The 21,816-nt window shown below is 39.0% G+C and overlaps 1 long non-coding RNA gene across 1 annotated transcript in view; it reads left to right on the top strand.

Moving 5' to 3' along the window:
- Positions 1 to 1,351: 1,351 nt before the first annotated feature.
- LOC116636746 overlaps positions 1,352 to 21,816 on the top strand; it is a 31,244-nt gene continuing 10,779 nt past the window's right edge. The window contains exon 1 of the long non-coding RNA XR_004300387.1: positions 1,352 to 1,427. This is a non-coding gene — a long non-coding RNA (uncharacterized LOC116636746). The remainder of the gene's footprint in view (positions 1,428 to 21,816) is intronic.

The following is a 21,816-nucleotide window of genomic DNA, read 5'->3' as shown; positions in this document are numbered from 1 at the left end:
AGGAATTTTGGGGATCAGGGAAGGTTAAATGACTTGCCTAACTTTTAATGACAGATCAGGCATTGAATAGCAGGCTTTCTAACTTCCCGGTGTTATATTATGCAGCCGTTCAGCATTGTAAATATCATCTAACCTAACTGCTTAATTTTACAGAGGAAAATGAGTCCCAGAGAGGTGAAATGACTTTCCAAGGGAACAAAGTTCCCAAATAAAGTGGAGAAGAAACTAAAATACTAAATGTGGTTTTGGGATTCTGTATTTCTTGTTTTGGGTTTGAGTTTACTAGAACTTAATGATGATAATTCCATTTTCTTCTGATTCTGGGTTATATAAATACTATGGGGCTGTTGTCTTAGTATTTTAAATATTACAGTTTGGGTAATGAATATTTGCCTCATCAGCTAGGTTGTTTAATGGCCCCTGTTCCTGTGTTCTCTGTGTTTAAAATCTCAGATTCATTGTATTGTGGATCTCTTTGGAGGTAATTGGCATTAACTTGCACCAAGGGATACATCCATTGCTTCCCAGGACTGAGCTTTACTTCAGACATTGGCAAATTTCAATTTTGTATACTTTTTTTTTGTGTTTTGGTGGTCTGTGTAGTTGTTGGTTTTCTGGAAGGAGGAGGAGGAAAGGAATTATTGATTCTAATATAAAACCAGACATTTGCAGATTTCAATTTTTATACTTTTTTGTGTTTGGGTGGTCTGTGTATTTGTTGGTTTTCTGGAAGAAGGAGGAAGAAAGGAATTATTGATTCTAATATCAAATCATTGGGGCATTATCTATTTTTGTAGAAAGATGTACAATGTAATAGAAAAAAATAACATATCTGTTCCTTTTGGGCTTTGTATCAAAACAGCTGCATGTCTCATATTTGTAGTTCTTTAGTTAAAAAGAAATTTCAAAGACAAGGGGGAACAAAGAACACTAAGTATCCTTAGCATTATTGTTTTTTCCATATGTTGCCGTGTGATATCAGTCTTGTCTAGGGTGTTTTGGGTAAGTATAAGGAACATGGAAATGATTGAAAGACTAAGAATGAACTTTGTTCATTTAGAGGTGAGTTTGAGCAGTGTATGGGTGGAGAAAGATGAGTACTGGTAGCAGCCTTCAACCTCATCTCTATTTTCTAAGCTGCCTCCCAAATTTATATTTTCCACTCAGCAAAACCAAAGTCCTGAGTTTCTCATATCCACCCTCTTTAGGAGGCAATCATTTTGAGTGTACCTTTGTAGAGTCTCACAGAGCATCCAAAGCAGTCTACTTTATCACCTTGCCTTGTTTCTGGAAAAGCTTTAGTTCTTACCACTCAAGCAATTTAAGCATATATTGTTCTAGGTTTCTGCATCTGGAAGATTTTTGCTGTGCAGCAGAGGTGAATTATTTCCTCTGAGAAGATGTCATTCCATTGGCTGCTATGACCAGTAAGTGGATGATTGCTCACAGGCGTATCAGGACCATCAGTTGGTCCTTGTTAACTGAGGTTTTCTCTTTGGCAAATTACATTTCATGAAAATACCTGCTTCTATGTAGCCTCCTCTATAGTGATTTCTGTTGGACCTGGTGGTTTGGAAAGAGCCTTGCCTTTTATGCCACTTGCATTTTCCTGGACTTCACTGGCAAAGTAATTAGGAGCAAGTAGTAGGGAGTCGTGAATTTGCTGAGGCTCATGGAGGAGGTGCCTCTCTTCCTTTGATTTCTGATTTCCAAAGAAGATAGAGTGGGGAATGGTTACCCAACAAATTCACTATTATTCTCCTAAATTACAGCCATTTAAAAAGTTCCATTTCCTCCATGAAGGCCTTCTCTTTTTGAAATAGCAATATTGTTTTTGTAAAAACTACTCATGCTTTCTATAAAATTTGAAACAAAGTATAAAGTACTAAGAAAATGAAAATCAACTCAAATCCCACCACTCAGAGAAAACAAGTTAACATTATGGTGGACACCCCACAAAGTCCATCCCTAACCTCTTTGTTTTTGGAATGCCTGTGTGCCAAAGATGATGTCATACTTGTTTCTGGTTTGTATGTTTTATCTCTCCTAGATTATATACTCTCTTTTAATAGAAAGATAAAGATGATGTCTCATATATCTTTGTATAGTAACTAACAAAGCATTGTGTATTTGGTAGGCTTTCAAAGAATACTTTGTAAAATATAGAAGTCAGAATTTAAGTTCTACTTTAAGACCCTAATTTTGGATGGTCTGTGCTCTCCTTGGAACAGATTGCAAATGGAAGATAGTGATAGTAGAAGACTGGGGAAAACAGATGAAATCACAAAGCATGTAGATTTTTCTTTGGGTTTTTTTTCGGTGTTTCACTGTCATGCTGGGGTACAGCCTCCAGGTGCCCTGGTGATGAGCTCTGGTCTGCTAATGCATTCTCATAAAGCCTAAATGAAACTCCTTGCTGTGGGTACTGAGCAGTGGCAATCAGCATTTGGGGTTTGATTACTGAACTTTTGGTGCTTTTAGATTCCAGTGATTTTTAGTAATGTGTGTCTTGGCAAAAGGACAGCGTATTAGCTCAAATGTCATGTTTAAAGGGTAGGCGGCCTGTCTGAGGTTCCAGTTGTGTAGCCGCCAAGAAAGTTTGAATTACAATTTTAATAATAAGGCAGCTTGCAATCTCTTAATCAAAGGTGAGGTGTTAGAACAAAGCCGAGTCCCAGCAGATAGCCCAGGATTTCAGCCTTTTCAGTCTGGGTACATTTATCCACAGGGTGCACTTTGATCCAGCAGAAAGGCCTAGACCCAGGAAACTTCTAGGTATTTTCTAAATAATCTTCTTAGCACTCGGCCTCCAAGAGGAACTTTTAAATATATGGACTCCTGCCAGGCAGTGAGCCAGTCTGGTCATTTATCCGCTGGACATTTATTACATAGAAAAAGAGTTTAAATAGACAAAGATTTTATCATCTAAAATAGACTGACTTAGCCTGTTTCATTTGTCAAAAAGGCCCTCCTTTTCCATCTTTCATTTTTCTGTAGTGAAATCATACCCATTCTCCCTCTATTCTACCCAAGCATAATGTAATCTCTCTCTTTCTCCTTTGAAGATGGGGTGCCTGGGTGGCTCAGTCGTTAAGCGTCTGCCTTCAGCTCAGGTCATGATCCCAGGGTCCTGGGATCAAGCCCTGCATCAGGCTCCCTGCTCAGCGGGAAGCCTGCTTCTCCCTCTCCCTCTCCCCCTGCTTGTGTTCCCTCTCTCACTGGCTCTCTCTCTCTGTCAAATAAAGAAATAAAACCTTTAAAAAAAAGTTTATAAAGATAATATTGCACAATTAAAATAGGAGCAATTGAGTTGGTTATTAAATAGTATTAGTAATTTTAAAATAGGCATTTTATAGTTTTCTCTCACTTCATATCAGCAATCCTTATGTCAGACCTTCAGATTCTGACAGAGTAAATCTGTTGGAAATTTTAAAATTTAATTTAAATTAATTCTATTAATTTTCATTATTTAAAATTTTTACCTTTTTATTTTAAAATAATTCCAGACATAAAAAATTGCAAAAATAGTGCAAAGAATTCCCATATATCCTTTACCAGGTTCTCTAAATGTTAATATTTTCCCACATTTGCTTTATTATTATCTACCTATATACAGTTTTTCTACTTAGTTGTTCAAACATTGCAGGCACGATCCCTTTGAGGAGAATTGTAGACAAAGACAAAAATGTATTTTTATAGTCATGTGTTGAAAGCTTTTTCTACATGTTCAATAAATAATAATAAAATAACAAAACATTACTAACACTATTAGCACTTAAAATTGATGGAGTAAGTGCTGTATGCCAGGTATGTGCTTATGTATCAGTCAGAGTCCCACTAGAAAAACAGAGCCAGTAGGATATTTATATATGCCATGTATAAATATATGCGTGTGTGTACGCATACAAGGAATTGTCTTATGTGACTATGGGTCCAAAATCTGTAGGTCAAGCCATTAGGAAGGTTGGAAACTCTCAAGTGGAAAATGACACTGTAGTTCACAGGTGGGATTTCTTCTTCCTCAGGGAACCCTCAGTTCTGCTTTTCCTCCTTTCAAATAACTGGATCAGGTCCACTCATATTATAACAATCTCTTTTACTTAAAGTCAACTGACTATAAATGTGAACCACCTCTACCAAATACCTTTGCAGCAACATCTAGATTAGTATTTGATTAATTAATTGGGTGTTAGAGGCTAGCCAAGTAGACACAAAAAAACTGACCTTCACATATTATCCAATTTATTACTCAAAGCTCTGTGACAGAGGCATTATTATCTCCATTTTATAACTGAAGAAACTGAGGGTAAGTAATTTGCCCACAGTTACATTAAATAGTAAGTAGCAGAAGTATAATTTGAGCGCATACATTCTGGCTTCAGAACCCTTTCTCTTGACTACTACAGTATACTCTCTCCCTAAGAACTAAATAACTGGCCATCAGCTTCTTTGCAACATCTAAAAAGAACTCAGGTGTATAAAGCAAAGAACCAACAAATTTAATTCAACAATGGACATTAATTAATTTTACTATGTGCTGGGAACTATGCCAGGCAAAAAAAATACAATGACACAAACTTCCTCTCAAGAAGCCCATCTAACTAGAACCAGGTGGTGAAGCATTATTGCCGCAAATGAAGCAGAAAGAACACTGATCTGGGGAAAGCAGTCGTCTGAAGTTTAGGAAAATTGGATTCTGGTCCTTGCTGCTACAAAGTAGCTTCCTACCCTGGCCTGATCAATGAAGGCTACTTAAGGCAAGTAACGTAACTCTTTTTTTTTTTTTTTTTTAAGATTTTATTTATTTATTTGACAGAGAGAGACAGTGAGCGAGGGAACACAAGCAGGGGGAGTATGAGAGGGAGAAGCAGGCTTCCCGCGGAGCAGGGAGCCCGATGCGGGGCTCGATCCCAGGACACTGGGATCATGACCTGAGCCGAAGGCAGATGCTTAATGACTGAGCCACCCAGGCGCCCCAACATAACTCTTTTTTGAACTTCAATTTCTTTATGTGCAAAATAAGAGGAAACAAAGAAGTTGATAACTGAGGCATCATTCCAACAGGCTTCAATTCACCATTATCAAAATATGTGCAGTCTTTAGACTAAGCACTTGATGTGTATTACCTCACTGAATCCTCACAACTCTTATGAGGTAGTCATCATCATTCCCATTTTACAGATGAGCCAACTGAGGTAAGACAATTTAATAACTTGCTAAAGGTCGCCAGCTAGAAAGTGGAGGAATCTGGATTTGAACCTAGATAATATGGCTTTGAGTTCAAATTCTTAACATCTGTGTTATACTTCTCTGAAATACACTGGGAAGGTCTTAGCAAAATTTGAATATGTGACCCCTGTTTTACAAAGCCACTGCTTTAATAATCCTTGAGGATAGACAGCTTTTAAAATATGTATACAAAATCATCAAGTACAAACGTGTGTTTTATGATATTTGTGTTTATTCCTATTATAAATATAATGTATATTATGTATGTGTGTGCTTAGTCTTAAATTTATATTTTTTCCTTTTCACACAATTGTTTGGGTGCTTAATTAGAATTTAATGCCTATCGGAAAATTAATAAAAATCTGGACTTTGTCCAGTGTTTTAGATTCTACCTTGAGATTTTTTTTTTTTAAAAGGTTTTATTTATTTATTTGATAGAGAGAGACACAGCGAGAGAGGGAACACAAGCAGGGGGAGTGGGAGAAGGAGAAGCAGGCTTCCTGTGGAGCAGGGAGCCGGATGCGGGGCTTGATCCCAGGACCCTGGGATCATGACCTGAGCCGAAGGCAGACGCTTAATGACTGAGCCACCCAGGCGCCCCTGCCTTGAGATTTTGAAGCAGAGCTTCCACTTGTGCTGGACTCAATTAAAAAAAAAAAAAAAAGTTGGTTAAAGTATTATCACAGCTCCATTTATTTGTCAATTACATCTCAATAAAAAATGTTTTTAAAAGTATAATCATAGGTCTAGGAAGTCTGAATTTGGAGAAAGATAAGCTGGAAAATGCACCTCAACACTGCCTTGGCCAAGACTCAAGAGGAAGTGAAAAGCTGCTGATGTGACCATTGTGGGTCATAGCCTAATAGACTCTTTGAGGTCTGCTGAAAAAATAATTGTGTGATCTTTTGGTGTCCAGCTGTGGCATTCAGTACTAAAATTTTGAATTTTGAGAATAAAGCAGATGGAACATGTATTTTGTGAAAGGAACACCTCAGTGGTTAGTTTACACTGAACCTGTCAAAACTGGAAGGAAAGAGGGGTGCCTGGGTGGCTCAGTCAGTTAAACGTCTACCTTTGGCTCAGGTCATGGTCCTGGGGTCCCAGGATTCCCCCGCATCTGGCTCCCTGCTCAGCAGGGAGTCTGCTTCTCCCTCTCCTTCTGCCCCTCTCCCTTGCTCATGCTTTCTCCCTCTCTCTCTCAAATAAATAAATAAAAATCTTAAAAAAAAAAAAAAAACCTGGAAGGAAAGAATTGCTGTTTGTGACATCCACTGAAGTGTGGGTAAAAGTGGTTCTCACCCCCTGGAAACACGGGACTCTCTGGGAGTGACTGCTCTGTGGAGATCAACTGGATTCTAATTCCTTTATTTTATGAATGAGGAAGCTGAAATCTAGAGAGCAGTGACACAGAGGTTTGCATGCAGGTCATGAGCAGAGTCAGGGCCACAATAGGGTGTTCCTTGAGGGCCTTCCTTCAATTTTGAGGGAGACAATAAATGTGATTTAGGGAATGTCCCCAAATTTCCACAGCTTCAGTTTCTCCATCTGTATGTTTAAAGAGATGGGACTAGGTCAGAAATGTTGTATGCATAAACTACTGGGACTTCATCAAGATAAAAACCTTCTGCATAGAGAAGGAAACAGTCAACAAAATTAAAAGGCAACCTATGGAATGGCAGAAGATATTTGCAAATGACATATCTGATAAAGGGTTAATATCTAAAATATATGAAGAACTTAATCAAACTCAACACCCAAAAAACAAATAATCCAGTTAAAAAATGGGCAGAAGACATGAATAGACATTTTTCCAAAGAAGACATCCAGATGGCTAAAAGACACATGAAAAGATGCTCCACATCACTCATTATCAGGGAAATACAAATCAAAACTACAATGAGATATCACCTCACACCTGTCAGAATGGTTAAAATTAACAACATGGGAAATAACAGGTGTTGGTGGGTGGGAATGCAAACTGGTGCAGCCACACTGGAAAATCCTATTGAGGTTCTTCGAAAAGTCAAAAATAGAACTACCCTAAACCCAGCAATTGCACTACTAGGTATTTATCCAAAAGATACAAAAATACTAATTCAAAAGGATACATGCACCCCAATGTTTATAGCAGCATTATCAACAATAACCAAATTATGGAAAGAGCCTAAATGCCCATAGACTGATGAATGGATAAAGAAGATGTGATATATATAGAGATACATACACACACACAATGGAATATTACTCAGCTGTCAAAAACAATGAAATCTTGCCATTCACAATGCCATGATGGAGCTAGAGTGTATTATGCTAAGCAAAATAAGTCAGTCAGAGAAAGACAAATACCATATGATTTCACTCATATGTGGAATTTAAGAAACAAAACAGATGAACATAGTGGGGAAAAAAAGAGAGAGGCAAACCAGAAAACAGACTCTCAACTATAGAGAACAAACTGAGGGTTAATTGGAGGGGAGAAGGGTGGTGGGATGGGTTAAATGGGTGATTATTAAGGAGGGCACTTGTGTGATAAGCACTGGGTGTTCTATGTAAGTGATGAATCACTAAATTCTACACCTGAACTAATATTACTCAGTAATGTTAACTAACTGGAATTTAAATAAAAACTTGAAAAAAAAAAAAAAGAGAAAGAATTGCTAAATGCATGGCACTATTTCTGTCTCTGTCTCCTTCAGGACTCATACCAGGCACCACGAATAGCTTATGGCCAGTACATAATAATATGCCAAGTACTTAGGGTATGCTAGATGTTCCAGTGAATACATTACATATATTATTCCATTAAACTCTCACACCTTACCTATGAGATAGTTTTATTATCCTCATTTTATAAATTAGAGAACTGATGGTTAGAGAGATTTAGTAACTTGGTCAACGTTGCACCATCAGGGAACAGTGAAGCAAGACTTCAATCCTTGGAAATCTAACCCCAGAGCCCGCATTCTTGAGTACTACATCATATTGCCAGAATAGCATGTCGGTTTCTGCTTCTTCCTCCCTTTACCTATTACTAATTAGACACATACTCTGTCCTAGTGTCCTCAAAATCCTTCTCATCTGATTGCTCCATGCATCAACCACCATTTGATCAGATCAGAGTGGGCATTTAAGATAAACTTTTTTTATTATCCCTGAATTAGACAATCTCTAAGGACTCTTGGTTTTAGATTCCCATAAGTAATTTTAAGGATTGAAGGAAGGCATTATATAATAATATTTACCCAAACTGGAATATAGGGTATTTTGGCTGGCTGAGCTGGTGTCCCAGATGTTTATGTTTTTTGGGCTGAGATTGAACTGCTGTGGTTAGAGTGGGAAGGACTGAAAAGGGTGAAATTGCTCATCAGACACTTTTTGAGGTAGCTCAAGTAGAACTGCTCTAGAGTCCAGATGACAAAGAATGTCACCTGGGAGGAGGCCATTCCCTTTCTGACTGTAAGAAATCCATGCCACCAAGGGCATCCACATGCAATGTCTTTGGCGAAACATTGCCATGTTTGTGATAGACACCTGCAGAGACTCCTTTAGGAAACTGTAGTAGTACAAACTCTAGATCCACACTGCCTGGGTTAAACTGCTGGCTCTGCTATTGATTAGCTGATGGCTGGGGGCTAGTTATTTAATTCTTCTGTGGACTTGTTTCCTCACATATAAAAATGGGATAAGCACAATACCTAAGTCATGGGTTGTTGTGTGGATTGAGTTGATATACACAAATCACTTAAGACAGTGTCTGGGGTACACAATAATCACCAAAAAAGTATTTATCAGTTTATTGTGTTATACATATTTTAAAGGTTTCAAAAAGCTCTAAATTGTGGATCATTTCTGTAACTAATGAAACAAGAACCTCATTACCTCATTCATCAAGCTGACTTTTGTTATGTTGTTTAACACTTGGAGATGGAGTGGTAGGTTAACAGGGAGTTGATAGTTTACAGATAGGTTAGTAAGCTTGACCTATTCATTGCCCTGGTATACACTACCCAGTGTTTTCTTTGCCTGGAATGCCACCCACCTTCTATCTGTGTGGTTTGGTTTTGGGGGAATGTCCATAAATTTAACTTATGTGCCTGCTTAGATTGCCCCTTGGATCACCACTTTGAGAAGGATTCTGGTGTCATATTTGGGCTCAGTGGGAAACAGTGCTATATGCAGTCCGTAATGTCTGCCATAAGTGTAGGAAAGGGGGAAGCTGCATGCTTGCCATCAGGATTGGCTACATAATTTGTGAGAACCAGTGCAAAATGAAAATGTAGGCACCCTTGTCCAAAAGCAGGAAAAAAGGATCATTACATATATGAAAATATAAAGCTTTTTCCTTTCCTCCATGGTCTCTATGTCTTGATTTGTCATGGTATTTTTATTTACTATTTAACATTGTTCTAAATTTTGAAATAAAAATTTGAATTAGTTGCATTAATTTTACCATTCATCTTATATTGTTCAATGCCAGTTTTAAATACAAATATAAAGGCATTTAACTTGTATGCAAAATCACCAAAATTACTCAATTTGTTTTTCATAGCTTGTACATATATATTCTTATCAGAGCAGTGAAAATGTTTCACAGAACTAATTCCACTATTATTGTTTCACTTCTTGGTATGCAAACGTTCTATCAAATCTCTCTACCTTAGGCTACTGATGTAAGAAAGGACTGAAAGAAAAGAAACTATGGTTAACCCTATCTTTCCCTTTTCTTCTGTGTCCTCATTTTCAGCATGAATGGTTGGCTAATACAGGGAAGTAACTAAATAAGGAAGGCTATGATAGGGTTCATTGGTCGTTCATGTTTCTTAGGACACTCCTCTTCTCTTTCTGTGTTCAAAGCAAGTTCTGGTTCAAATGAAAATTGTGGCCTCTTGGGGCTGTTCACTTACTGTAGTCATATCATACTTACCTTGTACTCACTTTGAGTCTTACTGAACTCCCACACGTTGTGGCTCTACTGGAATTCTGTACTCATAGGGTATTGTGTGCATAATATGAAAATGGAGTGGCAAGAAATGGAGGTAGACACTTATATTTCATATTACGTCTATTTCTTCTACTCATGTACATTCTCCATTGTCCCGGCACATTCCACATAAAAAACACAAGTTCAAAGATAAAATTACTAAGGATTTCAAGTCAGCATTAAAGCAAGTATGGGGCCCTTCTGATCACAGGACTCTGTGTGACTGCACAGGTCCCATGTCTATAAAACTGACCCTGCTTGCATTTGTGGTCAGATACTATCTTTTCCTTACAGGATCCTAAGACCCAGCTCCTTCTTGGAAGACTTTCTTGGTTATGATAGCGCAAATTGATCACTGCTGCTGGATCACTACCCTGGATTTCTGTAGATCTCACCTTTATTTGCCTGTTACATGCTATAAACTGCCTTTTGTGCACTCGCATGTGAGTAGGGAATGGGCAGAGGGAGAGAATCTTCAAGCAGGCTTCCCACCGAATGCAGAGCCCGACTCAATCTCATGATCCGTGAGATCACGACCTGAGTTGAAACCAAGAGTTGGATGCTTAACTGGCTGAGCCACCCAGGCATCACTTGTCTTGATTTTACTTATATTTTGTTATAAGAATTAAATGCTATAAGTTTTCTAAGAGTATGGAATGCCTGTCACATGACAAATTTTAGTTATTCTTATTACTATTATTGTTATTATCCATTTTATTCCCAAGAGTGCCATTCTGCTCATTTTCAAGATGAGGAATGTGAGGGACATTGAGAAGACACAGTCAGCCAGTTGAAGACCTTTTTATCTTTAGAATGGTATAATCCAATATGGATTAACGACGTGCAGCTATTGAATACTTGAAATGTGGCTGGTCTGAACTGAGATGTGCTATCAGTATGAAATGCACACTAGATTTTGAAGACTTGGTTTCAAATAAAGAGTATAAAAATCCCATGAATATTTTTATATTGATTACATGTTGAAATAACCTTTTGGACATATTGGGTTAAATAAAGTACATTATTAAAATTAATTTCATCTGTGTTCTTTTTGCTTTTTAATATATGACTATTAGAAAGTTTAAAATTACTAATGTTGCTCCATTATATTCCTATAATATAGGAACTGTGGGGACTGACAATTGGAGGTGAAGCCATCTTTAAGTACATATTCCACTGAGTGAGCTAATAAAGCTCTTTAAATTCCTTGCTCATCATGATCTTTCAGATTTAATTTTAATGACCACAGGAGGGAATTTTAGATTTTACTTATCAATGTAAAAAAAATTTAAAGCTGGTAATTGGTTTGCTTCTCAGACGAACCTAATTCTCCTTGACAGGAATCTGAGAGGCTTTCTGTTCCTCCATGTGGTGTTAATGGCCTAAAGCAGAGTACAAGCTTTAGAATGGAAGATTTGAATATCAGCTTCCTTGTTTAGCTGTGTGACTTCAGGCAAACTGTTTAGCCTTTTGTGTCTCAGTTTCTTTATCTAAAAAAAGGGACAATAATATCTACCGAGTGGGATATATGCCTTCTGGATATAGTCTTTATCATTTTCTAGCTTGTTCTGTATTCTGGGAGGATGACCTATGAACTGTGTCAATCGCCATCCTTGCCCACTGATTTCAGGTTCAGTTTGGACAGTGGGGGTGGGTACTCTATGGGCATCAGAATTCTGGGAGAGAAGTATGTGGATAAACTTCTCTGGAGTGAACACAGATATTTGTATTCCATGTTAAGGCAGAGAGCATCCTCTGTGAATGAGGCTCTAGGTAACCAGGTGGGCAAGATACCCATTCTGTGGATGCCCTAGTACTCGCTCAATGGGATCTTGTACAAATGGCTAAAGGGCAAGGAGAGATTATTATCCATGAGCTCAACAACATAGGCTTCCTCTCAAAAAAACTTGGTGTCCAACCTGCCCACAACAGAGGCTAATGCTAAACTCCTAACTACATGTGACCACTTTTTAAAGGGAACAGATGGCCACTTGGTGACAGATTCATTACATTGGACCTCTTACTTCATGGAGGGGACTTTGATTTCTCTTCAAAGGATAAAGACATATTTCATGTGTATATATGCGTTCCCTGCTCTCTGCTCTTCTGCCATCACAGTAGTATCCCAATATCACTTCTGACCCAGGGTCACATTTCCAACAAAAAATGTGCCATAGTCAGCTCACGTCTATGGAATTCATTGATTTTATCATGTTCCACATCACCTAGAAGCAGCTACTTAACAGAATAGTGGACTGACTTGGTGAAGGCTTAGCTATGAAGCTAGTAGGAAAATGATACTCTGCAAATTTTGGAGTGCTACATTTCATGATATAGTATATATGCCTTAAAACCAATGGATACAGTGTCATCCTTTGTAGCTTGAATGCTGAGGTCTGGAAACTAAGAAAAAAATTATGATTCTTTCTAAAGATGGTAAAGAATACTTTATTTAAGAGAGAATACTACAGGGTGCCTGGGTGGCTCAGTTGGTTAAGCGCCTGACTTCGGCTCAGGTCATGATCCCAGGGCCCTGGGACTGATCCCAGCATCAGGCTCCCTGCTCCGAGGGGAACCTGCTTCTCCGTCTCCTTCTGCCACTCCTCTTGCTTGGGCATTCTCTCTCTCTCTCTCTCAAATAAATAAATATAATCTTTAAAAAGAGAGAAAGAGACTACTACAATGGGGTTTTGTAGTAGGAGAGAGAAATTAGAATACAATAAGGAAAAGTGGGAATTTATAGCCAAGGAGCAGGGTGAGGCGCAGTGGATAGAAAATTACTAAGAGGAAACATCAGGGGAAAGGGGATTCTGGCTAACCCAACCTAAGAAAATACTTAAGGCAGGCTAGGGACATTAGACATCACATGGGGGATGGTTATGAAGATGAGGATCCTGATCAGATATTGAGGATGGGGGATTATGGCTAAACTGATTTAGCAGGGTTCTTGCTAAAATTGGACAGTGCAGAGAGCAACATGAAAGCTCAAATGTCAGGGCCTTGTTGAGAAGAGCACCCAAATGAGCGTGAGTAAAGTTTGGTCAGGGAGACACTCTTGGTCAGAACCAAGGATGAAGGTGGGAGTGGCCTGTTTTACAAATACACCCAATTCAAATACACCCAATAACCCATGGGGAGAACGAAGAGCTTTTCCTCCTCCTCCTATTTAGAGAGAGAGTGGGGGGGGGGCAGAAGGAGAGAGAGTCCTAAGCAGACTCCGTGCTGAGTGCAGAGCAGGACGTGGGGCTTGATCTCACAACCCTGAGATCACAACCTGAGCTGAAACCAAGAGTCGGATGCTCAACCGACTGTGCTACCCAGGCGTCCCCATGGGAAGAACTTCTGCTTCATGTCCCAGAGATCCTAATGCTCAAAGAAAGGATGCATCCAAATGGGATACAGTCATGGTTCCAGTGAATTGGAAGCTGAAACTGCTCCTGGACATTATGTGCTTCTCATGTTGCTGGACCATAAGATAGAAGAGTTCACCATACTCGGTATGGTGAGTGATCCTGATTACCAGGGGAAATGGGTTAGTGCTACACAATTGAGTGAGGAGGACTGTGTCTGGGACTTTAGGGATCCCCTGTGGTACCTCTTGCCCAACAGTCTTGGTCAGTGTGATGATGGCAGGCTAGGTCCGGGGACCCAGAAGGGGTCCTGCAGGACCAGCCAGGAGGCTCCTTGGCTTCGTGAATGATGGAAATCAAAAATGAGCCAGCAGGAAGTGAGAGCAGAGTTTATTGAAGAAATAAAAAAGCAGATACAGAGTGTCTGGGAGAATTGGAAAGGAAAGAAGCATGAGTCTTATCTTCATTTGGGGTCTGAGGGTTTTTATTGAGGACAGTGGTCTCATGTACATGTCCCCTCAGGCATCTAGGAACCAGTTAGAACAAAGATGAGGGCCCAGGTGTTATTCCTTGGAGCTAGAAAGCGGTGTTGAGATGTCTGGCACCAGTGGTCTGGAACATGCATGTGATAACTTCCTCTGGTCATTCTCACCTGGTTCTTCCTTAGATGTTATCTATTCTAAAGAAATCATTAATTCCTTGTCCTTTACAAGGAGGACATCATGAGGCATGTGTAGAGTGGGGAGGGGGTGCAGGTCCTAGCAAGAATAGAAGCAGGAAAAGGAACAAAGGCAGATTTTTATGGAGTCCTTCAGTTTCCCTGTCTCAAGTGGACAACTGCAGCAACCCAATAAAGATAACTCTCCAAGAATTCAGATCCTTCAGGGATAAATGTTTGGGCACTGTATCAGTGAAGAAGATCATCTGGTTGGGTTACAGACTGTGGGTAGGGGGAGCATGTGTAATAGTGGTGGAGGAACGCTTGCTGCTGTGCTTACCAACTTAGGCTTTATGCTCAAATACAGAAGCTACAGGAAGTGGAACAGTTACATTTAATGTTATCTCCCCTCCTTCTTTACTCTGACATCTCTTATGAAGAGCACTGATGGCTCCTCATGTTTTCAATGACTACACTGACATCATCCCATCCTGATTTGCCATCTTTTCAATTGGGTTCAATTTAGAGTGGGTGATGAGGGGGTGAAAAGGGAGTGGATTGTACTGGATAACTTCTGTCCCCCCACCTAGATCTACCTTTTACCCTTTTCTAGCCTCTTCTGTGCTGGGCACTCACATGGGTTCCTCCAGTGGGATCCTTTGCCCTCTGGTTCCAATTGTGTTCATTCAGTGGGGATGGAGGTGTGGAAGGTACTAGCAGGTGTGGATAGTGAGTTTAGAGTTTCTATCCCCTTGGCTATTTCCCTACTGCATCACAAAGGTTGACTGCTTAACTTCCAGGAGAGCCAAGTCTTCTGTTGCCATTTGCAGCCTCTCAGAGTTCCCAAAAGCTGTTGATAGCCTCAGGTTACTGCAGCATTCCTCCTTAGATGACTTGAAATTCTTCTGGGACCCTGACTTGATGTGCCTGCCTTGCTGGGTTGTTTTAAGGATTGGAGATAGTGAATACAAATCATTCAGTACAATGACTAGTGCTTGGTAGGCACTCAAAATGATAATCCAATCCCCCCCATCCTTTTAAATTCTAAATTCAAATGATTGCTTAAAGAATTAGCACTGTTTTAGGAAATAAATGAGATAATGTATGTGAAAGTTCTTTGTAAAGTGTAAATTGCGATATAAGCAAGATATACTTATATTAGACTTCCAGAGTTTTAAAATTATTATTGAAAAAAAAATACAGCCATACCTGTCTTGCCTTAATCAGATGCAATTAGATTTTTCTCAGAAATGGAGTAGGATAGAAACTTTAACTGCAGATTTCCATGCAAATCTCATTGAGTTAAAAACTTTGTTCATTTTCTTCTGGCTCTAGGTCTTTGGTTTTAGATTTCCCATTCCCATTTCCTCTTCTTTCTAGCCCAGTGAAGCATGAGTATCAAGATGAGCAGACGGAGTGGTAATTGCTTTTCTGTTTCATTGTAGAAAAAAGGAGAAAAAGCAATGGAAAAAAGCATTTTGAAATATGGAAGAACCTATTAAGTCTGCACTGTGGTTTTCCACAGTACCTTCTGACACAGGAAGGGAAATGGTGCAGCAAGACATACAGATGTCGATTTTCCTTCTGCTCTAGAACTTTACATACCATAAGTCAGAGTTATTAGGAGGACCTTGAAGGAGAGGGCAGAGAACTGCATCTTGGCCCAAGCCTTACTTTTTCATTTTCGTGTGGCAAGTGACCATTAGGGTATTTATTTCTTTCTCTAAGCTTACATTTGCTATCCTGGTTTAATGAAACCCTTTTGTTGTGTCCCATGCTGTTTTATTGTCCTTCCAGATGAAATAGTTTGTAGAAATGATGTGAGCAAAGAAGTTAGCATTTGTTCATTAAAAATTGTGTGGTGGCACACTCCTTCCCAGGACAGCAGAGATTGTGTAGAGATAAGTGGTGAAGAGCATGCACCCAGAGACACTTAGTCCTGGGTTTGATTCCCGAGTTCCTTCCTTATCAGGCTGTTAGCTCAGCCTCAGTTTCCTTCTCTGTCACATGGGGCTAATAATTGTATCTTGTTGGGGCAATCAAGTGCAACAGTGACTGAACAAGCCCTTATAAAATGTCAAGTGCTGAACTGACTTAAGGGGTTATTATTTCTAAGCTAACAATCTCTCATAAATGCTTTTGACTTTCATCAAACTGTATTCTCCTTGAAATAAAGACCAAGAAACGCTTAGTAACTGAATAAGGCATGTGATGATACTGTCCACAAAAGAAAGTCTTCTGATTAAATAACACATGTACAAGTCTCTAGAATAGTGCCTGGCATATGATAAGCCCTCAATAAATGTTTGTTTCCTTCTTTAGTAAAACATTGAAAATGCAGATTTTAACTTTTCGGAGGAGACTATCCATTACTAGGACATCTTTCCCATGCAGAAAGTACTTTAGTTGTAAGGTAACGGATGGTATTACCAATATGCTATATCCTGTAAGGTAGCTTTTACCTGGATCACCTTGTTTGACCCTCATAGCACCTGTATGAAGAAAGTAGAACAGGTTCTATTCTAATTATCCTAATATTGCACAAAAGAGAACCAAGGTTTGAGCAGTTAAATTTCTGACTCTTCCAAAGTCGTATGGCTAGACTCCTTGATGCTAATTTTGACCCTTTCCCAAATACACTTGAGGGAAGCAGAGTGGGGATAGTTGTTAGCTTCCCTTTTCTAGGCAAGGATTGTGCTTGGCTGAGGAGTTATTTCTTTCTGGTGCTTGATGATTTATATTGATGATTATGGAGCTTAGGTTCATGACTGAACCTGTGGTAATGGTAGTACTATGAGGGTGGGGCAGGGCTGGCTGTCCAGGATGAGAGCTTAGAGGGTGGGGGTGAGATAGTATTGAAGAGATAAATACAAAATGAGGTCTGAGCATAACTGAACTGCCATGGGGAATAGAAGAAGTGGGAGGGCAGGGTATTAAATTGCTATAGCATCATCTGTATCTGGTCAGGAGTGGATTTGGGGTCTACCCCTGCCTTTTCCATAAAGCATTCAAAACAGACATTCCTCAAGACATTTTTGGAGTCTTATGGAACTTGAAAACTAGAAGGACCTCAGAGGTCATCCTTAGTGCTCCTTGTATTTTATGGATAGGAATTCCTAAATTCATGTAGCTAGTATACTGGAGCTTTATTTAATAAATAAATGCCTTTATAGCATTTATTATGTGTTAGGCACTGTGCCAGGTGCTTACAAATAATAATTCATTTATTCCTCACAGTGACTCTAGCAGAAAGTTACTACAGGTCCACAGTCCCTTATTTGCAATTCCGAATTTCAAAAAAAATTTGGAAAAACATAAAAGTTTTTGGAACATTGGTACAAACTCATTGGTGGCAAAACCTGATCTGGACTGATACAAATCTGGCTAATTGTCTTTGTACCATGTAGTTAAATAATCATACATTTTGCTTCAAAACATGTCAGTGGTTTGGTTATGAGGTATTGCCCAAGACTTTGTTGCAAGTGTTAAACAATACTTAGTAAAACCCCATACCTTTCCAAAATCCAAAAAGTTGTGAATTTCAGAAAACATCTGACTCTGAAGATTTTGGGTAAGAGATTGTGGAATCTGTATTATTATTCTCTCACCTACCGAGGCAAATAGATTGCATAACTTGTAAGGGTAAACAGTGGCATTTATGGGAGTCTATGCTAGGAAGTCTGGCTTGAAAGTCTGTTCTTATAGCCAACATAGATGCTCTCTGATCCTCACCACATAGTCTTCTTATGACAAGGCCAACCATATATATTTAGAGACTGCCATTTATTGCTTTGCCCAGGTAGTCTGTATGCATATCATGTGAGTTCAGAAACCCCTTAATTTCATTCCCTATTGTCACCACTTTAGTTCTGCCCTTATTTATTGTCTCCGCCCATTTGTTTACCACAGATCAGTCAGGGTGATCTTTCAAAATGCAAATCTGATTTCTATTATACCTACTCTATCAACCTCTGTTTCCATGTTTTCCCATTGTGTTTATAAGAACCCAAATCTTCCACTTAGCATGGTTTAACTCTGCCTGTCTCTCCAGTCTCAACCCATGCCAGAGCCCCCAGGCATTTTGTGCTACAGACACCCCTACCTTCTTTCAGTTCCTTGACTACATTGTGGTCCCGCTTGGTACAGGGCCTTTTCAGGTGCTGTCTCCTCTTCCAGGAAGACTCTCCTTATCTAGCTCTCCCACCTCTGCCATGCCCTAGTGACCTCCACCTTACTTTTCAGGCCCCAGCTCAAAGTTACTTTTATAGGGATGTTTTTAAGTCATAACAGTTTCCATTTTACACTTACTTGTGTAATTATTTCATGAACGTCTATCTTCACTTATGTAGTGAACCATGAAGGCAAGAATTATTTCCATTTTTGTTCACTATTATGACTTTATCCTCAGTGTCAGTCATCTGGTAAGAGATGAATACAAATTTGTTAAATAAAATGAAAGAATGATGTTTGGGCAGAATGTGAGGTTTATTTTTTTATTTTGTTGAGATAGGTGTAGGGGTTTCAGAGATTTGTGTATTTGTTCATGGACAAAACTATCCCCACCATCTTCTTGGGTGTCATAAGAGTTGGAATTTCAGATGTTCTTTAAAAGTTAATGTCTGGCCTGGAGGACTTAAGCTTTCACTTCCAGAACTGCAATTTCTAAGGGCCTTCCTTTCTTGCTCCTATTGACATAGAAGGGACATTTGAAATGAGAAGCAGAAGAGAGAAAATACACTGTTTTCCTGAAAGTTCAGATAACAAACCAAGTTGTATTAGTTGCTCAGCTGGCTGCAGCCCTCATATTAAGTATTATTAGAGCAGCAAGGGCATTTAGCTGTTATCTACAAGTCTTATGCTGAAGCTGGGGTTGTCTGCAGAGAGTAGTGCTGCCTTTTGATTATTTTAATGTATATATATTTGGGGCACCTGATTGGCTCAGTCGGTTAAGTGTCTGACTTGGTTTTGGTTCAGGTCATGATTGCAGGGTCATGAGATCAACACCTGAGTTGGGCTCCAAGCTCAGTGGAGAGTCTGCTTGAGATTCTCTCCCTCTGCCCCTCCCCCCACTCACACACACATGATCTTTCTTTAAAATAAATAAATAAATCTTTAAAAAATTTTAAGTATATTTGTGGAATTACTATAAAGGTCTCTAGAAATCTGTCACATGAAAATTTAGTAAATATTCGAGTGATCAGTTTTTCTAATATGTTGTCCCAAATTCCCTCTTTTCTCTATAATTCATTCCCTCTAATGAAAAGAAACACATTTTTTATTTACAGATTTGTTGAATGCAGTAATCCATTATTTGGGGGTAATTGCTAGAGTATCTCACCTTGTTGGTTTCCAACAAAGCTTCCCAGATTGACATCTCACAATTTGAAAATTAAATGCAATATGAAAGCTATTAACTAAACCTGATTGGTAAAGGGGCATTGGATTAACAGTTGTTATTGAGTGGTTTTTTTGCTTGTATTTTCTTAAATACGTCTTGAAAACTTTTCTCAGAATGTATTCAAGGAACTATATTGTCTTAGTTTATTTCTAATAATGCTATTTTTTTTTCTTCAGCTTTGATTTTTTTTTTTTGGCATAATTAGAAATACTAGTCAACATATTATCCTGAGGAACTTATCACCTATGTGGCCACCAATTGGCTTCCCTAGCCCCACATTTCTCTTACCTGATTTCCCTCTTACCTTTCCAGACTTCTTTCAACAGAATTTCCTCTCCATCCTAGGAGGATCCAGCCAATTCCCTGGTCCATTAACCTGGGCACCTTCTTGACCATGTCTCCCCTAGGTTTGCCATATCCAGTTGCCCAGAATGTCTGCTGCTTCTTCCTCATTCCTAATCATGACCCTAAACAGTACTGCATTCCAAGGCCTTTTCTAAACTTAATAAATACATAAAGAGCATTTGTTATGTACATGACCCTTTATAATGGGTGTAGGAGTGTGGACAGTGCTTAAGAAGATGGTGGGGTAGTCTGGTAGAATATATGTGCACACCTGCTTGGCAGCAGTGTATCCTGGTCATTACGGATGCAGATTCTGGTGCCATACTACCTGGATTCAAATCTTGGCTTGTACATTTACTATCTGTATAGTCTTATGTGGCATTTAACCTCTTGATTCCTCAATTTCTTCATTTATAAAAATACAAAATGCTTATAACAGTGTCCAGCACAGATAAAACACTCAATTATAATTATTGATTCATATATCCAGGCTTCTGATCCCTGCTCTGTCACTCTCTCAAATCCTTGAATCTCTGGTTTCATAAGACAATGTGAACAGAGAAAAGGGCACAGAGTTTGGAGCTAGAGGGTTGAAACTCCACCATTTATTGCAGATGAGTTAATTAAATTCTTGAAGCTTTGGTTGATCTCTTCAAAAATCATCTATTCTCTGAAGCTACTCAAACATCAGCCTACCTTCCAACTACCTGCAACTTCTACCTTCTCCTGGCTCCTCAGCTACTGTTTTGCTGATAAGTTCCTTCTTGATGAGTTTTTATAGTTTGCAAAGTACTTTTCACAAAAACCATGTAATTAAGTGTGAAACACGTGGGGCATTATTCTCATTTCTATTTTATAGATATGGAAACTCAGGGCCATGGGGATGATAAAACCATCCCAAGTTGGTGTAGCTATAAATCTTGGAAATCAGACTTGAACTTGCTTCTCTGTGGTCTTTCAATTCCACACAAGCCAATGAGTTCAGTTTTTTATTTACCCATATCATTCACTTTTCTTAAACCCCCCCTGTGGTTTTCATCAACTCTGAGCTCCTCATTATGAGTCAACTGCCCTCCTGGGAATCATACTTAATGCAGTGAGTGATGATGAGGAGGCAAGGATGTATAGTAAGTGGCCTCTAGGCCTTGTATATATTCCCTCAACTCCTTTTTTTGCACTATATGAATCTCTTTGGCTTCTGAGTTTTGTTTGATAACAGAAGTTCCAACAGAGAAAATACAGACATTACTTGGTGTAATGGCTTGTGATGGATATGAATCTTTGGGGGTCAAAAGGCCAACCCTGGTAGAGAGAATAATAACTCCCAAAGATAGCTACATCTTAATTCCCAGAACCTGTGGTTGTGTTAGGTTATAGGGCACAGGAGAATTAAGGTTGCTAATCAGCTGACCATAAGTTAGAGTATCTTAGATTATCTAGGTGTGCTCAGTGTAATCACAAGGATCCTTTTTTTTTGCATTTAAAACTCTCCATTATCTGATTATATATTTTTTAAATTTTTTATTATTATGTTAATCACCATACATTACATCATTAGTTTTTGATGTAGTGTTCCATGATTCATTGTTTGTGTATAACACCCAGTGCTCCATTCAATACGTGCCCTCCTTTATACCCATCACTGGGCTAACCCATCCCCCCACCCCCCTCCCCTCTAAAACCCTCAGTTTGTTTCTCAGAGTCCATAGTCTGTCATGGATTGGTCTCTGCCTCCGATTTCCCCCGTTTCATTTTTCCCTTCCTACCATCTTCTTTATTTTTTTTTAAATTTTATTTTATTATGTTATGTTAGTCACCATATGATACATCATTAATTTTTGATGTAGTGATCCAC

Source organism: Phoca vitulina, unplaced genomic scaffold (assembly GCF_004348235.1).
Source record: "Phoca vitulina isolate PV1807 unplaced genomic scaffold, GSC_HSeal_1.0 scaffold13, whole genome shotgun sequence".
In the NCBI taxonomy this organism is placed as follows: Eukaryota; Metazoa; Chordata; class Mammalia; order Carnivora; family Phocidae; genus Phoca; species Phoca vitulina.
Note: the sequence above shows the minus strand (reverse complement) of the source record. Positions and strands in the feature narration are given on the sequence as shown.